Source organism: Dermochelys coriacea, chromosome 15 (assembly GCF_009764565.3).
Source record: "Dermochelys coriacea isolate rDerCor1 chromosome 15, rDerCor1.pri.v4, whole genome shotgun sequence".
Classification (NCBI taxonomy): Eukaryota; Metazoa; Chordata; order Testudines; family Dermochelyidae; genus Dermochelys; species Dermochelys coriacea.
The window spans coordinates 14,874,686-14,895,140 of record NC_050082.1 but is presented as its reverse complement, the minus strand read 5'-3'; the positions used below and the strand labels follow the sequence as shown (position 1 = coordinate 14,895,140).

At 41.6% G+C, this 20,455-nt stretch overlaps 1 protein-coding gene across 7 annotated transcripts in view; it reads right to left on the bottom strand.

Moving 5' to 3' along the window:
- Nucleotides 1-15,478, bottom strand: part of YPEL1 (yippee like 1) — a 48,955-nt gene extending 33,477 nt beyond the window's left edge. Inside the window, exons 1-2 of one of the 7 annotated variants that reach the window (XM_043498212.1) lie at nt 15,467-15,478; nt 1,477-1,746 (exon numbers count right to left, since the gene is read on the bottom strand). The gene's annotated coding sequence lies outside the window, so the exon portion shown is untranslated. Of the gene's footprint in view, nt 1-308; nt 2,786-15,466 lie in introns of those variants that run through there. The other 6 variants (XM_038373036.2, XM_043498210.1, XM_043498214.1 and 3 more) reach the window with 6 other exon arrangements.
- Between the last annotated feature and the right edge of the window lie 4,977 nt (nt 15,479-20,455).

The following is a 20,455-nucleotide window of genomic DNA, read 5'->3' as shown; positions in this document are numbered from 1 at the left end:
TCAACTATGCACAATCATCTGGCTACAGAAATAAGAGAGCCAGTTGCAAAAGGGTTCAGAGTTAAGAAGAATGATTCTTACTATTCAAAAGCATTAAAAACAAAATAAATTTCAGTATTAGAGTGCACGTTGGAGGGTGTGGTGTAGGAGATGGAGCTTCAGAAACTAACATATTAAAGATAATTCTCAGTTTCACCTTGGTACATTGCTTCTTGATCCTTCCATTATTGGAGGCTGACAACGTTTACAATTCTTAAAACATGCTAACTATCTGAACAAAGAAATTTAGCATTTAAATCTGAACTTACAATTCATAGATTTCATCAAGTAATTTCAGTTCTGCTGCCATTTGGCAGCATGACATCACTGGATGGGATGTCCAAATTTGGTAGCCAAGTATCAGCCAATCCTAATGAAATGGGCAGTCCCCAACCATGCTCCCGGATGTGTAAACAAACAATGAGAGGAAGCATGTTAAAGCAGATGCAGTCTAAGGACAGTACTATTATCTACCAGGTAACCGACATTAGTACTGGAATTTCAGATCCATGTAACTGAACATTTTAGTCAATCTTGTTTCAGAAGGGTAGCACCTGACCTGTAGCTAGCTATTCAAAGCTTTTAACATTTAATAAACATGCCATCTTCGTAACATTTCTCATTGTCATTCCTAACAGCTTATTTTTTGGAGAGGTTACCTTAGAGAGTTGTGTGTAGACCACTGACTCCTCTTTCATGCTTTAAAAAAAAGAGACTTATCAAACCTATTCCTTATTTGAAATGTATTTAAGTTTGGCACCTAACTCAGCAACAAGGCAAATACAGACTAAAATTCCCAGTCCTTAAGAAATTCATAGCTAAGTCAGATATAATAAGTCAAGCAAAATATATCAGTTTCTTGACAACTTAGTAGTTAGTTCAGTTGAATGACTGTCTAGGCAGTTTTCCCACCACTCTTAGTAAGCTCAATTCAAGACTCACACCAGGAATTGTAATGACAAAAATAAAATAAAGTAGAAAATAGTTAACTCAAGGCTCCTGACTATTTAAGGGGCCTCTCTTCTAATCCATTCAACACAAAAATGCGGGAAGGGGGAAAATTAACGTTTTGTCTGGCACCAACAAGCCCGACAGCGTTTTTTGTTTTAAATGCACAATCTGCGATTCGAGTACACTTCCTTTTTAAAAAAGGAACGCAGGAAAGTCAATTTAACCAGATACGTTTTCATGTTTTCAGCTCAAGCAAAACACACTGCAATACATCGTATCGACAATTATTAAATCTCATTCCTGATTTTTAGTAGCCAGTGTACAGATAAATTAAAATAAACACAATTAAGCTGAAAGTTAGCTCCACAGATCGATCTTGCTTTCCCCCCTGGAAAGTTTTAAATAGTAAGCGATTATTCTTCTGTTCCCATTTCAAGCTCGTTTTGCAAATGAGTTTTCAGCCTCAGTATCAGCGCGCAAAGTTACCTGTGCAAAAATGGTGCTGCTTTTCGTTTGCAACAGTATCTACGAGGCTTACAGGACAATGTAACTTTTCATAAAAGCCGCAGCAGCGAAGAAGGGAACAGAGACCAAGTCCCTTCAGCCCGCCCGCGCCTCAGCCCTGGGCACGGTTGTGCAGCAGCAGCTGGGGGAGGGGGAGATTTCACAGGGCTTTGCATGCAAGGTGGGGGGGGATCCTGATCCGTCAGGGCTCTGCGATCCGGCCAAGCGACCTCCGGCCCCAGCCGCCCCGGCCTGCCCCACAGGACCTTGGGAAGGGCTCGCAGCGTCCCCACTGTTTACAAACAAAGCCCCGCGGCTGGCAGGCGCCCGCCCGCGGGGAACGGCCGAGTTAGCCCGCTCCAGCCGGGGAGGCGAAGGGATCGGGAATCCGCCCGGCTGGGAAGGGGCTAGCCGCCCTCTGGACCCGCAGCGCCGTCTGGTCTGGTCTGCTACCCCCGCAGCAAGGCAAAGCCTCACAATCCGCCCGGTAACACGGCGGCTGCAGCCGGTCGGGCAGCTCTGCCGTCACTTCCAGGCGCTATAAATAGAGCCCGAGCCCGCCGGGCCAAGCCAGGAAAGTTGCCTCCGCTTCCCGCCTCGCCAAAAGCCGCCGCCGGGTCCTCGAGGCGCGGGGAGGCAACGCCACGGCTGGCTACGGACTGGGGCGGCGGTGGAGGGTCCCTCGGCTTGGGGGAGCGGTGGCCGGGTTCGCTGCGCGGGCTGGGTACTCACCGGCGGCTCCGCGGCCCGGGCCGGACCCCCGCGGGCTCCGCGCAGCGGTGGCCCCCTTCCCTCCCTCCGCGGGGGGGCTGCGGGAAGGAGCAGCCTCCGTCGCTGGGGCCAGGGGAGGGTCGAGGGTCAGTGGCCCCTCATGCCTCGCTGAGGGGGCGGCTCTGCGTGCGCCAGGGGGGTCCGTCCCGCTCCCCAGGCTCAGGGGCGTCTTCCCCGCGGCGGCGGCGCCGAGGGTCATCAGGGGAGCCGGGGGCCGGGCCCGAGTCTCCCCGCCTCGGGGCTGAGAGGTGGCCGAGGCATCCCGCGCCGCTAGGCTCCTTTGTTTTGTTTTCCTCTCACTGAGCCTCGCTGCCGGGCTGCTGCCGTTAAACCGTCTCCGCAGAACGGGGGCTGCGGCCAATCAGAACGCGTGTGCCGGGAGGGGGAAGAGCGTGAGAGCCAGCGCGCTCCACCAGTCAGCCCCCGGGGAAGCGCGCGACGCCAAATCCCCCTTCTGCCTCCTCTTTTGGGGCGGGCGGAAAGAGCGCGAGACAAGGGAGCGCGTGGTCGAGCCGTTTGCGTCCTTCGTTCCCTACGTGCAAAGAAGTGGAACGCTGTGGGTGTCCAATGGGAATGGCGGCCTCGCGCCAGAGCGAGGCTGCGGCGCGCGGGCTGGCTCGGGAGACGGGGATTATAAATAATAGGCGGCGCGTGCGGGGTTCTCCGGCGACCGCGAGCCCTGCCCGGGGACTCCGCCTCGCTACACTGTGTCCACCTCAGCCCGCGTCGCTGTGCGGCTGCGCCCTGTGTCACCTCATTCATGGAGCGGCGGCAGAGCCACGCTGCAGCCGCAAGCGCTGCCCGCCGCCGCCGGAGCCGGGCTGGGACTCGGGGCAGACAGAGCCTAGGGCCCCGGGCCATTGCCACGGAGGGCGGGCTTGGCCCAGGCTCAAGGAGAACGTAACCGCCGCAAACCCCCGTCCGCCCAGGGAGATCCCGCAGAGGGCCAGTGGTAGCAGGCTCGGCTCGGCGGAGGGACGACGGCGACCAGGACCCATGACCGCAGCCCACGGCAGCCCGACAGTGAAATCCGCGCTCTCCGGGGCACGAGGGAGAAGGGGGATAAATGAAAGGGAGAGAACACAAGAGCCGCCCACCAGGGCCCCCTGCCACGCAGCGACTCCTCAATGGGGAGCCTCTCGCCGACTCCCTACAATACTAATTATTTCCACAAACCCCCAAAATACACCCCCCCCCTAACACTTGTTCAAACCTCCAGATTCAATAAGATGAGGAGTAGGTTGGGGATAAGACTACGGCGGAGCCCCTTGAACTTCTTGGGACAGACGCATTCTGCCACCGCTAGTGCCAAGAAAAGGGGCTCTTAGCCCCCTTCGTTTCTCCTCTCCCTTGGTGCCTGCCGTGGCCTGACCCCTGACTCATCGTTTCTGGGGACAGCTCCACCTCACTCCAGCTAACACCCTGCACGGTTTCTGCAGGAAGGATTTTTTTTAATCTTTCCTTTTCCTGTCTGTTTTTGTTTCTGATTAGTATATACTATTGTTTAAAGGAGACAAAGGACAACAATTACATTTCAATAGACATCTCGAGATAAGAAAAAGGCAAGATAATCAGTAGTCCAAATTCTCATTCTAAAGTGGCCACAATAATTATGATGCTAATTACAACACTTTGCATAGAGGAAAAATGGGTGGGAACAGAGAAGTTTGTTTTGACACAGGAAAGAAAAAGCAGCAATGACTTATGGTTGATTTTTTTTTTTTTTTTCCAAAGCTGTCTGAGGGATTCAGATACACATCTTCCATTAATTTTAATGGAAGATTTGTCTAAAATGCCCTGTGCTGTTTTGAAAGTTTAAACCTATTGCTGTATAATAAGCTATACAAAGTTCCTACATCCTCCTTTGTTGTTTCTCTGCTCTTTGGGGATTCTTATTTCCCTCACCCATTGTCTAGGAAGAGATGAGGTGAATTACTGGGAGAGAGGAGCGTATAGCTGTTTAGTACTTTAGAGAAATTCTTCCTTAGGAAGTGTCTTGCAGAAGATCCAAGATAAGTAGAATGGGTCAAGCTTATATTTTCTGGAAAATTACTTTTAGCTGTAGTTCAGTGCCAGTGAACAAGTGACTGTGGTTGACTCATCAGTGACAGTTTTATTTCTGAAAAGCAATCATTCATTACCTGGTTAAAAATAAAGATTATGTAAATCTGAGGTGGCCAGAGTCTATTAACTTCTAGAGCAGTCGGGTCTAGCGGACAGGGCAGTGGACTGGAACTTCAGGAGACCTAGATTCTATTTTCCTGGCTCTGCCACTGCCCTGATGCCTGATCATGGGCAGATCACTTTTTGCTTCTCTGTGCCTTAGTATCTCCAACTGTAAAAATGGGGATGGTGATGTCCCTCCTCTTTGTAAATTGCTTTGAGATCTAGGGCTGGAAAGTGCTCTAAAAGAGTTAGGTATGATTTTTATCATTATTTAATTTTGCCTTTGATCTTCTTTTTCAAGAGACAAAATAAATATCAAGGCTGGTTTGCTTTGGTTCTGCACTCTTAACTCCTCAGGCCAGCAGGAGCTGGGAGGCATGTTCTCAGAGTAGGAGGACCACTTCACGTAACCAGCTAAGGCTGACCAGAATCCCTCATTCTGCCATTTATGGCTTTAACCCCGAGTCCCAATCTATGTTACATAGATACTTCACAATAGTAGTTGCCCCCTCACCTCATTTATTCCTAACCAATACCGACTCATTTGTTTCTTAGGACCTCCTACTGCACATCTTTAATTCTTACTGACTTCAGTGGGAGGTAAGGGGGGCAGTAGAGTTTACTAATTAGAATAATATAATTCACTGTTACAGTTGCCCTTGAGATGATGGGTTGTAATCAATAAATCATGTGTGCATTGTGGTTAGTCATAGTTCTACATTTCAATATCCAGAAAACTACAGTGTGCATTTTTCCTGTTGTATATTTCCACCTCCTGTGTATATTTCCACCTCCTCAGTGCTGATTTAAGTGTTATTCTCAGCTAGTTGTAAGTACAAGGAAAAAATCAAATTTCCATGATAAAAAGTTAATGCAATGAGAAAAACAGTAGGAAACAGCCCTTTGTAAACATTTATGGGGCCTCTACAATAGATTTTTTTTGCCAAACATTTCCTATTCTTGATATAGTAATTTCAGCTCCATCATTGGTAGCAATGGTGCAAATGTTTAGCGTTGACAGAGGCACAGATGGTTAATTTTTATTTAAGCGTCTTGATGTCTATCCTCTGCCACAGTGCCGCAAACCAAGCACCCTAATCCTGTTGTCAGAGGAATCAAATAAGAGAGGAGAAAGTAACAAAAAAGAGGGGATAAGAGTGGTATATAAAACAATGAATGAGACAAAGAAGATAATTTCGGTCTGTCTCTTTAATAAGAACAAGAGGACAGCTGATTAACTTAAAGGCAGAAAATTTAAGAGATAAAAAGGAAATACTTTTTTACACAATGCATAATTAACCCAGAGAACTCATGGCCTCTAGATACCATTAGCTAGAATGTAGCAGGATTGTTTTTAATGGAGATTTTTTTATATATATAAATTTATTTTTTTTTGAATGGACATTATATATGGAGAATAAAAATCATAAGGTATAAATCCCGATGCTTCAGGTCTAACTGAAACAGTAGAAAGAAATTTCCTCCCAGGGGATGGTTATTGTAAATTGTCGTGTTTCTTGCACTTTACTCTGACATATCTGATACTGGCCACTGTCAGCCAGATAGATGTCATAGATTTTCTGGTTGTCATAGTAACCACAGGATACTGGATGAGCTGGATCATTGCTCTAATAGGGTATGGCTGATCTATGTTCCATCCACTCAAACTCAATTGCCACTCTCAACTATCCAAAACCAACTGCCATGGAAAGTTTATATTCCAACATTTGCCCAAAACATCCTGTTGAGTGAAAAAATATCCCTATGTGTACTCCATATGTGCACATTACTCAGCAGTGACCTCTCTGCCTGTTAATACTACTAAACACTTATGTTGTGCTTTATCTATTCAAAGCACTCTACCAGTCTTGAGTCATTAATCCTTAAAACACTTCTCTGTGAGATAAGAATTTTGCAGATTGGGAAACCAAGGCAGAGACATCAAGTGACTTGTCCAAGATTACACAGCAAGTAAGTACAACACTGATCAATAGTTCTGAAGCAAGTCCCATCCAGCCCTCATCTTGGAGAATATGGTTCTGATGCTAGGTATTGAGGGTTGGTTTGTCAAGTTCCATCAGGAGGCTGAAGACACACACCTCAGAAAAAATACCAATTGCAATGAATCTTTCTCTCTTTTGTCTCCATCTCTTCATGTAATTGTTGTGATCTGGATGGGAGAACAATTAGTTCACACAGGACTTCATCCTATGCTCAGTGAAAGGAGCAGCCAAGCTCCATTGACTTTGACAGTACAGGATCATGGGCCATAATTTAAGGATAAGGCACATTTCACACATGCTTGAGTCAGAACGATAATCTTGCACTTACATAGTACCTTTCATTGACAACAAGTACACAGTGTCCCAATTTTGCATCTCATTTGAAATATGGCATCTCCAACATTACATCATCTCCCCTCCTAACATCCAGCTGATGCATGTTTCCAATACTGACTCACAGGGACGAATAACACCTACTGAATCACCACCAACTCCGGAGCCCTTTTTATATAGCATAAAGAAGCAAAAGAGGGCACAAGCCCAATTTCTTCCCTTTGCGGGTCACCTTTAAAGTTCCTTTGTATCCCTACTCCCCACCATGCACTCATTTTAAGTCCAACTCCTCTTTACTGGTGTCCAAAAATACTTACTAGCTTCGGCCCTGCTTAATATGAGACATTTACCATGACCACAGCTTGAGGTTGTTGGAATTCATTGGAAGATGGGTGCATTGCACACTGCCCAAGGATTAGAAAATATCAATGGCTCTCCTTATGAGTGACAATATGATGGGGAGAAATATATGTCTGTCATCCAGTGAGGACAGCACACAGTCCTGAAGGCAGAACAATGTCTCCATTATTTTAACGCAGGCCCTGTTTCCAGTTGAAAAAAATCTAAATGACAAGAACACTAAGGGTTCCTTTATTTTTGCTGTTTGTTTCCCTGGTAACAAGACATCCTTCCCTGGTGGATAGCCATCCATTCCCCTTTGTTTTAAGATGTGAACAGGTCAAGGATGCACTCAGTTTTTTCCTTCAATGGTAAGTTAAGGCTTATACGAATGGACCTGCATTTCTGTACTGATACATTACTTGGTTGAAAATACTGTGGATTTTCTAATGAGACTTTGGCAATGGACAGGAAATAATCTGAATAAATGGAAAACAGGGAAGAGACCAAACTCTAAGTAGTATTAATTTCTATACTAGTTAGCCTATGAGTGCTTTAGGGCAAGGTCTGTCTCTCACTATGTTTTTGTATAGTGCCTAGCAAAATGGGACCCTGATCTTGAGTGGAGACAGTAGGTGCTACTGCCAAAAAACAAAAATAATAAACTCGTGGTAATGCTCTAGTTATACCACAGCCACATATTATCTTTGCTATGATAATACTCAGTGTTTTAATGACATATTGATTTCTAGAGTGCGGCAGCTCCTGCCTCTATATTTATTATGGACTCTGCATTGTGAGAGAACTTGTTAAAGGTAAGTTTAGAGAAGGAGGGTCTCTTATTTTTACTGGGCTCTCATCAACGCGGTAGGATGTGGTTTACAGCCTTGAAATTCAGTGGTTGCAGGACTTGGAGAGATGCCATGCAGTCATTACACTGCAGTGCTCATAACGCTTTAGAAGTAGCACTGGTTTGTGATTTATAGCCAAAAGCATAGAAAGTCCTTCTATAAACAAGAATAATAATAAATAGAATGTGGTGAGGAGGAGGGATGTAAAGGAACTTTAAAGATGGCCTACAAGGAGAAGAGAATTGGGCTTGTACCCTCTGTTGCTTCTTTATGATATATGAAGGCGGCTCAGAAATATTAGGATTTTTAAAAGTTTTTTTTTTTTAACTTTACAAATATAAAATTTTGTCTACCCTGTTTTGGGTAGAGGACTCTTTGAAGGACCAAAGAATTGGAGTAAGAGCTTTCTTAGCCCACTGTTGAAAAAGGAGGGAGAGTTTGTTTGAAAATTTAACAAAAAGAACTTTTCTCCAAACGTTAGTCCATCATTAGTGTTAAATAGGTGTTAACAAAAACAAAGCATCTGCCTAAAAAATCCCATGCTCACTTGCTCAGATTTATGATGCCATAATTTCACTAGTTCATATTGTTCATGGAGTATTTCAACAAAAATAGAGTCCCTTGAGAAGCAATATGAGGGGAGTCAGTGCACAACAAGCCACGTGCATAGTGTTTGTTTCTAAAGTGGGTGTGAGGAACCAAACCAATTGGTTCTTCACAGTGGCAGTGGTCATGGAGGGAAGAAAGTTAATGAGTTATCAAACTGTTTATTATATCACAAAGAGAAAACGGCTTTGTACATTAATTGTAAATCTGTTTATTCTCCCTTGAAGTGGATAAATGAAAAAAATGAATTGAAATGTCATTTCTCACATTTTATTCAGGTGAAAAAGTGTGTAAAGTAATGTTAAGGGTGACTCAGATGATCAACATTTTAGCATGTTAGATAGCAATGATTTTTTAACGTTCTTCCTCAGCTTGGTGGATCAGAAAGAAATCTTAAAATGCACTGTATAATACTGAATGAAGACTTTACATACCCCAACACACACAATGGTGCCATTACATATGGGAATACGACCAGAACATAATCCAACATTATTAAATGTCATTCTAATTTGTCCTGAAAATATGATGGGTTCTCACAGCTATCCTGACATGGGGTAGTGAAATATTTGCAGAGAAATCCATTTGCTGGCTATAAAACTGCAAATGAATGTTGTAAGGTGACTTTTAAATGGGCACACATACACATCTGCCCTTACACCCACACTATGTATACTAAAAGGCTGCTGAATGTTGACTGAATATTTTGCTCGTCATTGCAATGAAGTGACTCTCTGGTAACTTTACTTTTCTCTCTGTCTGAGGCTATGAAAGTACCAAGAACATATTTTAAACTGTACTTTCTTGATATTCAAATTGACAAATACATGGAAACGTAAAATAATTTTGGCAAGGGAAAATGTCCCACCTAATGCAAAGAAGTTCACCAGAGTTAACCAGCCCTGTACACAGAACTGTGTTGACAGCTTAAAGGCTTGTTAGCTATAATTTTTCCATACATCAACTAATTTGGCTCTTGAATTTGTTTTTGTAGCACTTACCAAATGTCTAGTTTAACTAGAAAAATCTAGATGATGCACTGACTGATAATGGTAACAACTTATTAGAGCTGAATGTTTATTATATACAATGGGATATGACAGCTTCCTGCACTATCTTTGGGAGACCTTGGTGAATCAAATTTAAGTATCTTTGGGGTCCATTGTATTAAATGAATTGTTTATATATTATTGTGGGCTAGCATTGTATGTAACCTCCAAGGGGTGGGGGAGAAAGAGATGTGACAGATGTGAGATCTGGGGGGTTCAAAGGACTATATTGAACAACATGCCAGCTAAGAATGGACTTTTGGAACAAAAAGTGTTAAGTGGCTTTCATGGGAAATATCTAGGGGGTGATGATGAATGAAAACCTAGCCTTTTGAAGCTACAGCCTGAGGAATGACCCTTTGTCTGCTGATCACAAGGCTAAGATCAGAGACCCAAGCTGTATAAAGGAAATATATGTTCTGAATATGAGATAGTTGTGAACTAAAAATCCATTTGTGGGTTTTGAAGGACTGACATTTACCAGAGCTCATGGTTGGAGGTGGAGTGACCTCTAGTAAGATTTTTAACATACACGCAGGTTCTTTAAATGTTTTAATATGTTTTCTCTATAATGCTTTCATCTTAAGAATAGATGTGCTTGCTTATTAAGAACAAGGTGCTAACTTTTAACTATGGGATATTTATGCTATTCATAGCCTCTGGAGAGAAAGCAAAGCAAAAGACAAAGGTGTTTGCCTTTTAAGTGATCTGGCTTTCTGAGGATATCACAGTGTAAGCAAGGAAGGCCCCTGGTGAAGAGGGAATCAGACAGTAGTCTCTGCCTAAAACAGTAATGGCTGAAGCTACAGGAATCAAGATTGCCCTTGAAGAATCACAGAGGAGGAATCCAGGTGCAGTTACCCTGAACTGTGACACATACTGAAGTTGCCTTTCTGTAAAAAACAAAACAAAAACAAAACCTTTATATCCGCAATAATTGTCTCCCTGTGTCTTTTTGATCTAAATACATTAATGAGGGGGTACTATCATTAGGACAGGTGACAGCCTTAGTTCCTAGAGTTCATCTGTGAGATGTGGGCACTTGCCTCTTAATATCTGATCTTTGAAAGAATGAGATAAATGGATCCATAAAGATCTAAGTGTCCTCAAAACCCGGGACAGATGCAGAAGCCACAAGCAGCTGGCTGAGCAGAAGTGGGAAGCCCTGCAGTTGATCATTTTTCTGCCCTCCCTGTTGGTTGACATTGGCACGCCAGTCATTCTTTCAAGGGACACAGGAATAATTCAGACATTACTTACGAAAGAAAGCTATCAGCAACTGTTTTCCTAGAAGAGACGCTATGACAGGACTCAGCTTGTGTCATATGTATACCATAACCTTGTATGATTATAACCCATGTGTACTGTAGGATTCACTTTCATAGAAGACAAAAAGCTAGGATAAAAATGTTAAGACATATAAAGGAAAAGGCCTAAAGTTAAAAAGTTTAAATGTTCTAATACACTTCAGAATGCTAGCAAATAAGATACAGGAACAAAAATAGTTGTCAAAGCAATAAATTAAGAGTTGACAAGCTTTTCAATCTTAATTGGCATTATAGATTTAGAATGAGATCTAGTCTGAACATAGAACTCCGGAGTTCCTGACTCCCAGTCCTAATCTTGACTATCCTTGAGCAAATCACTCACATTCTCTGCCTGGATTTCCCCCTCCATAAAATAATAAAAATATTTATCTACCAAATACAGGACTGTTGTGAAGATTAGTTAGGGTTGTTTTTTTAAAGCATATTAAACATGGACAGCATCATATAAGTGCTAAGTATTTTTAACGCATTTTCTGTGGTCTTAATTTCAGAATTCAGCATTTGGAAGTAAATATTTTAATTGTGAATGTAGGTTAGTACAACATTGGAATTGGAGCAAATGTGTGTTTAAAATAGAGGTCCTCTCTCATAAAGAAAGGAGGTGGACTAACTAAAAGGTACAGATTTGGTTAATCTGTCAGAGCTAGAGCCCAAGTCTTGCAGTTCAGGGAATTTCCCTTGCAATGGTTGTGTGCCCTCACACCTGGAGGAGTAGCTGACTTCATGCAGATCTTGAGGATATTGTTCCCAGCTGCAGTGTTGCTTTGAAGCCCTGGGAGTGGCTGTGTAACTTCAGAATGAGGAAGGAGATTTTTTCTGTAACCCTATGATGAGCTAACCCTGACACTGCAAGGATCAGAACTCCCTTCACCATGACAAGAATGGACAAAATCTCACCAGTTTTCCAATTATTCCCTTATAGAGTGTAATTTCACTGTACAGAAGAGCATGTGGACCTCAATATAGTGTGCAAATAACTGAGTGACAACATGCAATTAACTAGAGCAACAACACATGCACACTAATTGGGCCATAGCACGACCATGATATTTAATGAACATAAACAGATTATAGCATGCACTGTATTAAAAATAATGTATTTAGTATTATTAAAGCAGAAACCAAGCACTTTAGTTCAAAAGGAAAACGAAAAAAACCCCCGCATATACAATAGACACATGCACATTATATAATCCATATTACACTATATAGGGACTTGCTCTTCTCTTTCTCCAGCTACAGCCAGACCCTGCCCATTGTTAGCCTGCCATTGCTTGCTAAAAGAGTTAGGCTTGCAGTTTGAGAGACATGGAACAAAACTGATATTCATTTTCTGATAACGTGTCTTGTATAAACATGCCTCAAGTATATGTGCACAGGTAGATATCTGGTATACATAGCAACAGGCTAAACGCAGGGGGGGAGTCAAGTTTTGTTCAATAGTTATTCAAAAAGAGGTGTGTTTCTTGGTCATTTTAAAACCTAGAACAAAAACTTGTAACCTTTCTCTACATCCTGTCCTGGCCAGGAGGAAGCATTGAAGTATTTTACGTGAAACTCATATTGTAAGAGTTGAATGTTTTCAACTTCCTGCCTTTATGTCTGAGCAAATAGACCTCCAAAGTTAAAGGATTGGAGAGACAAGTTAATGGAGATGAAAATGAAACCTTGGAGAGACTGGGTTGCCTCCCCTGGGTCAAACATATCTTTTAAATCAGAGAAGCCATGCTAGTTTTTAAAAGAATTGTTATGCTGTCTCTATTGACGTAATTATGAAACATGCACAAGGTCCTCTTTGGCTGCATAAACATTAAAGGTTAAATTTGGAAGGACACTAATTTTTAAGTACATTTATTTTCCTTTAGTCCACCTACCCCACGGGCAGTATTTATTTTAAATAAAATGTGTTTACATTGTTTCTAATTGAATAATATTAGGAACAAACAGTATTGGAAAGATAAAGCCACCCTCAGAGAAGCTGTTTAGCTATTCTTTTTCCTAAGAGTGTTACCAGTTATGCAGTAAGATTACATGTAAAAAGAGAATGAATATATTCCCAGCTCAGCAAAAAGTGTACAAGCTGTGACTGGTCTGTTCCTAAATTCACCAATACTTTCATGCTGGCTACTGCTACTGAGAATTTAATAAGGGGAAAAGAAAAAAAACAGCAGCTATTTGGCTAGCCATCAAAAAATGTCTTACTAGACATGCCTACACATGGTGTAGTACACCAGTCAAAAGCTCATCCACCACCTGTAGGCATCAAAAGCAGATTTGGCTTTTTAAACCAATCAATGAGTGACGAGCTGCCATGAATGTCCAACAGGTCATGTGGCTTTCTCATCAGGAAGGTAGTTTATTTACTTCATGCAGCTAGCTTATGCATGAGTTTCCTTAGCAAAGCTGTAGACAACTTCTATACTAGGAAAAAGAGATGAGAGGTATTTTTTACAAAAAGAGAAAGCTAATACAGCATAGGATTTTACAAAATATTCGCTAGTGCAGACAAGGTAGTTTTATCATTGATGGTAAACATTTTAGTTTTACCTTGATGGGTTCACTTTGACCAGTTACATCAAGATAAAACTACAATGTGCCCTGTCTATGCTAGGATTTTACGTGTTAATCTTCTTGTTAAAAATAATAATAGTAATGATAATCATTTTCCCCCTTGGTGTGGCATGGCCAGAGAAGGTGCTAGCACGTGGAACGTTTTGCCAGTTCCTCATTCCCTGTCCTTCTTTTGGCAGGAACAGACAGAAATAAGACCTATGTACAATTACTCTGAGTTAAGTAGGATTTAAGCCAACTTCTAGATGGGAAAACAAACACACACAAGCACTCTGTAGCAGTATAGACACTGAATGGTAGAAATGTGACTTGACACTCAGGCAGTCCACAAATGGCAGGTTTTGTAAATTACATTTTGTCATCTGAAGGGTCCACAGCAACTCCTCTCTGTTCCAGTGCCCTGAGATATTCCTCTGACTTTTTACACTGACAATAATTTCTGTTGACTGTTGTCCTCTGAGAATGCTACCAGATTCTTTATTGTTCTCTTTCATATATACTGATCCACCTGATTCTAAGACTGATCAAACCTTCCTAATTATCAGTCCTTTTTTTTTTTCTTCTCTCCTCCTCTTTCCCTTCTGCTTCCTAATTTGACCACTCAGCCTACTTTTAACTTGTTGAGCAGAGCAGAACCCAAAACCCAGTTAAACACAGAAGGCTATGAAAGAAGCATCACTGGATTGCAGCTTTGTGATCTGATTATCTGAGAAGTTTTCATTTGTAGGATAGTGTGATTTATATACAGAAGTTGGAGGAAAAATGGATTTCCAAATGTAAGAAGATATTTCCTCTATTTCTTTGTCCTTGGTGCTTTAGCCTATACTTTGGCTCAGGTAGGCTTGGGAATGTGACCTAATAAATGGGGAGAAACTAGTGATCAGTGCAAAACTCCTATCCCTTTTGAGGATGCCAGAGAGCGAGAGAGAGAGAGAGAGAGGTGCAGTAGTAAAAATGTTTCATCAATGAAGCACACCTCTAGCAAGGTGCGTACAGCATTATTCTGGCTCCATCTTGTGGCTGAATCTGTAATCTCTTTTCAGTACTAGGTCTGATCCTTACGTTCTTATTATAGGTTTCAGAGTAGCAGCTGTGTTAGTCTGTATTTGCAAAAAAGAAAAGGAGTACTTGTGGCACCTTAGAGACTAACAAATTTATTTGAGCATAAGCTTTCGTGAGCTCACTTCATCGGATGCAACCAATTTTTTGCATTTTTCTTATTATAGTCCCTATAGACATTAGTAATATTAAATAAATAAAAATTCTTGCTTTAAAAAAATGGCATGAATTTTTATTGGTAATGAGGGGATGACGACACTGGCAAAAGACAAACCTAGTGCAAATCGCCCACACACCACGATTAATTTTACCTCAGTCACATCACACCCCGGCCATTGCTGTACAAACTAAGATGAGCATAGTGTAGGGAAACAGTCAAAGGCAGATCTGTCAATGTATCTTAATCCCAACCTGCAAAAACCCCAGTGTTCCAATCTGGGGTTTGATATCACCAATGAATTGATCCTAAGGTATCTGCTTTAACACCAAGAAAATTGTCACACACTGTCAAAACCTGAACAATGATCTAGGGTTGATTTTGGTAATGCTTATTTGTTTCTCTAAAAACAAAATTCTGGGAAGTTATAGAACAGGTATAAATCATGCTGAAGAGTATCAAGATTCACAGAATAAAAAAAACCCCACCAACATGCATTGCTACCCTTTCAGCTGTAGAACTCTCCCTCCCAGACACACCCTGAGAAGTACTGTCACCAGCCGTCCCATTCCAAAGCTCCACAAACCAAAACATGATCTCATCCTGGAAAGGAAGAAGTCACTGCAAATTTGCAGAAATCACACAAGAGAGCCCATATCTTGGATTCTATGACAGCCTGGCTCAGGCAGACCTATACATATTTCCCCATATATGTGGGTCCACATTTGGAACATAACACAGCCACTGTGCATACACATTTTTGCAATTTTTTAAAATGAAAGTAGTCATATGATTAAATATTGCTAAAGCTAAAGCAAAAATGTCTGAACGTATAGAACACAATAATACTTTACACTTAAATACCGCTTCCACCCAAGAATCTCAAAGCATTTCACAAGGAGTTGTCATCGTTATCCCCATTGTTTTACAGATGAGGAAGCTGATGCCCTGAACTTGCTCAACAACCCACTAGTCACGGGTAGAGCCAGGAATAGAACCCAGGTCTCCTAACTGCCATTCCCCAGCTTGAATCATGCTCTCTCCCAAAAAAAAATACAGTAGTTGGTAGAATCTAGAACTTGTACATCTAGAACTGCTATCTCACCCTTCTAATCATATTTTCTTCACCTCCTCATTTTGTCAATGTACTTGCCTGTGAGAGATTCCCAGATTCAAAGTTAGGATGACCAGATAGCATGTGTGAAAAATCAGGACAGGGGATGGGGGATAATAGGAGCCCATATAAAAAAAAGGCCCCAAATATTGGGACTGTCCCTATAAAATCAGGACATCTGGTCACCCTAGTCAAAGTTAGCTCTGCATCTTTATTCACTTTCTAGGAGTTCTTTAAACGTTTGCCCCAACTTTCACATTGCTGTTAGATATAGGAATTTTTCTTCCCTCTGATCTCCAACTCTCTCTTTGCCCCTGTCCCAAGACTTTTAATTCCTTTTCCCTAGTTCAAATAGTCTCCCCAGGCCTGAGTTTAGCCTCTTTGATTCACATATATTTAGGAATAAGGTGAAAAGATCATTTAGCTCTGCAGTTAATTTTTGGCTACGTGCCAAATCTCATGCTCGGCCCCAGATGTGATTGCATCATGTGAATTTGCAAGGTTTGAAGAATGCGTGGGGTGCTGTACTCAGGGACTGTTGGAATTGCTAAGACCCATTTAAGTTCTTAGCGATTGTGATTGGGGCAAGGAAAGGGGGCACATAGTGAAACTAATCCAAACCTAACAAAGATTTAAGTTTGGGATAATTCTTATTTCTTTCTAGCTTGGCTACTCCTACTTCATATGTGCAAAGTGAACTCAGTCTGCTTCCTAAACTCAGTACAATCATGTAAACAAATCTTTCTCCTGAAATTTCAATATGGCATCCTTCACTTCCTGCACTAAATTGTTGTGGTGGCATTCCAGAGATGAGCTCTCGTTTATAGAACATTTTTCAAAACCCTTTGGGAGCTATTTGCATGAAAGGTGCTATAAAAAATATAAGTGATTTTTGTTAATTAGCTTAATTCAGCCATTTTACTGTTTAAATAAATTGCATTCATTGTAACTTTTCACCAGCAGATGGCATTGTAACAGGCTACAACCTACACTAAGATGAATTCTCCTAATAGTTCTGACATCATTGAAATATACTAGAGATTTGTTGATCACAGCCATAGGCCACACAGTATTTTCCTTCCTTTGACAGGTGTATTCAGATTTTTGGGGGGAGGTTAAATAAAAGCCTTCATATGCTTAGCTGGTCCAATCTGGGTTCTTTTGCCCTTTGAGGGCTGCATGAATCTGTTGATGAAAAATATCATCTACAGGCAAAATTAACTAACAGCAAGTGCTACATGAAGCACCTCTCAGTCTTCATACATTTTCTTGATTTCTTTTTATAGTGCATGTGAAATTTAGTGCTTGTGAAAGGTGGTAGATGGACAGTCCTGGAAGAATGAAAATCCTCTTAGCCACAGAACAGCTAAAGTATAAGCAGAGGCAGTGTCAGCTTCTCCATTGTACTCAACTCCTGGAAGGACTACTTATACAGATGGGAGTATATTATTTGTATTTCACTAGTACCCAATTGCCTCACACTGGGATCAGAGCCCCATTGTCTCTAGACACTGTACATACAATAAAATATAGTCTCTGTCCCCAAAAGCTTACAGTATACACAGACAAAAGACAAAGGGGGTGTGAGAGAGAAGGGAGAAGGATGCAACACAATAAGAGTGATCAGCATGATGAGTGGCCACTATCATGTTAGTTCCACATTAAAAAGATGATATTTAATTACATAGTGGGAGATCAGATGCAGAAAAGGAAAAGAGGGGAGATGAGTTAATAGAACAATGGGCACAGGAAAAAGAAGGGCAACATAGAATTGGAAGGGATGACAAGATAGATGGAATGGGTAGAGGTCTGCAAGAATGAAGTTGCAGCAAAGAAAGTGTGAGGAAGGGTGGGAGAAAACAACCAATGAGGAAGGAAGAAAATATGTTAGGAATCAAAACATAAAGGGAGAAAATAATTCAGTCTCCCAACCCATTCAGTCCCTGGCCCTCTGCCAAGACTGCTAACCAGATTGCCAATGAGCAATGCTGATTTTGATGTAGGATTAGCAGAATTGGATTTTTTTTTTATGATTTTGATGGATATCAATGTTTATTTTTAAGCATTTTTTTATTTTTTTCAATGTACATTTTCCACAGTTGCATGAAATTTTGGGAGTTATTCCCCATTTTAATTGATTTATATTTTAACAGTTGCAGGATATTATGGGGGTGCTAGACAATTATTTAATGACAGCCTTTATGAAGCATTCAAACATCATTTTTCTTACTTTGCCTATCTCTAAATATTTATTATCGATGTAAATATTTTTTTTGTTGGTTTGTGGGTGTCTAGCAAAATCAATGTTTATTGACACTCATAAAAATTGAATCCTTCCTAGCCTACATATATATGGTCATTTGTCCATGTGAACTAAAATGAACCCACCATATTCACTCTACCTTGGCCACTGACTAGCTACCATGTAGAAACAAATTTTGCTCACTACAGCTCTAGGCTTACTTGACGTGATGACACAGAAGCGAAAGGGTCTAGAATAGATCCTATTACCTACCTTCTGAGACATTCAGTTGCCCTGTTTCTGAGGAAACTCCAGTTCCCATACAAACTCCTTTTGCTTCAGGCCTCTGAAAAAGAGCTGTGGGAGGTAGAAAAGCAAACTGGAATCAAGGATCTTCATCATCGTCTTGCTAAGATGAAGGACTGCTTCTCTCTTCATGTAGCAACACTACATCATCTTAGACACATAAGCTGAGAGGCCCTTAGTATAGCTGCAATGGGCTCTCAGGATGTTTTCAGGAAAGGTTCTTCCATTTTGGAACCTGCTTCCTTCCTTGGTCCAACACAGAGACCAAGACTGTTGTCCTTAGAGGCACACTGCAAGACTTATTTTCCCAGGCTTTTGAGACAGGAAAGGGTTATGGAGAGCACAACTGGGTTCAAGGGGTGCAAGATATTTATTACACCTGATAAGCTATTGGAGGGGAATATCATTTATTTTTATTTTATTTGACAGATCTATTGTTCTTAGGACACATGCCCAGAACACTGAAGGGGGGGAACTTGGGGAAAAAAAAAGGGGGGGGGCCAAACATGAGAAAAATCTAATTAAACAAACACTATTTTGAGCGCAAGTACAGGTAGCAAGTAGGTGCAAAGTACTTTCACCGAAACCAAATCATGCTCATTTTCACTGTGAAAATTACTAGCTATTCGAGTGATTCATAGGTTTAAGTAAAAAACTACATACATGCCAAATTTCAGTTAACAGAAAAATGTCATCATGAATCCATCCTTGGAGGAAGCAAATGCCAAGGCAATACTTGAATGTTTTGAATAAGGTACCTTAGAGGCTGAAATGGACACCACTCGTTAATTGATTGCTGCTATCTTTCTTCAAGGAAGTGTATGACAATTTGCAGATATGAATATTTATACAAGTGCTACAAACTTCATTGCTGTTGCCTGGTCTAGCCAGTCTAGCCTAAATTGAAAACTACGGTGGGAGGAGGGGCTGCCTCCAAGGGAATTTGTGGGTAGTAAGTCAAGACTTAAGAAAAATCCCACTTTGATTGGGATTGCTTCTGGTCAAACAGGGTGCAATTTTCCCCATCAAAACAAAAACCAATGGGAGGTAGCTGCATGGGCACGGAGGTGAAGACCGTCAAGCCACTACTAGCAAGTGTCTATGTCAGGTTTTAAGGACTGCATATTTTGAACAGTACAGCCTCCGCTCTGGGTCTCATGAATCCATGGTGAAGAGAATTTGCTTCCGTTTGGAAGGTCAATGTGCTCCCTATATATGCACACATGGAGATCCCAGGTCCAGGTAGCTTTGGGTGGGATGCAGTTTATCCTCCCCCCCTCACTGTGGATAATCTACAGACAATTCAGCCTAGCCTAATACCATATTTAAGATATTCCATAGCTTCCTCAAGGCAATCCTGCCTCATCAAAACACCAGGCTCAGAAACTTAGAATTAATTAATTATTAGTACTGTGGTAGTGCTGAAAGGCTGCTATTGTAGTAGGCCTTATAAACATACAGAAGGCAGTCTCCGCCCCAAAGAGCTTAAAATCTTCTTTAGGCTTATGCTAGTTCTTAATGCAGTTTTTTTCTTTTGATCTTGACCTTAGACACCTCTCTGCATGTCCCACCTTTCTTCCTGCTACCATATCTCTAGCAGTAGCCAGACCTTCCACTGGCTGGGTTCCCTTGTGGGTACATAATAACATCCCTTTAGAGGATACAAGGAAAATAGCACTGCTATATTTGAACTAAAATGGAGTGTTTTATTTTTCTGAATTCTTTACACAGGTCATCCCCTTTCTCTTTTCTGCTGATCCCTCAACTGTGTAGAAAACTAACAATACCCTGCTGCAGCTGCCAGGTTCCAAGGACAATATGCTACCACAGCAACAGATTGTTAACCACAGCCTCCATCCATAAACTACATTAAAGTATATTCTCTTTCTATACAGAAAGCTGGAGATAAATAATAAAGAAGTACAATTGCTACATCGATGAACAGTTTGACATTAGTGTTGATGTGTTGCATCGTCATCTAGCAAATTATGTTACAAAATTACTGGCTATAGAAGTGATTGTTTTCAGTGTGATGACTGCCTGGAATCTATTACTGGCACTGGACT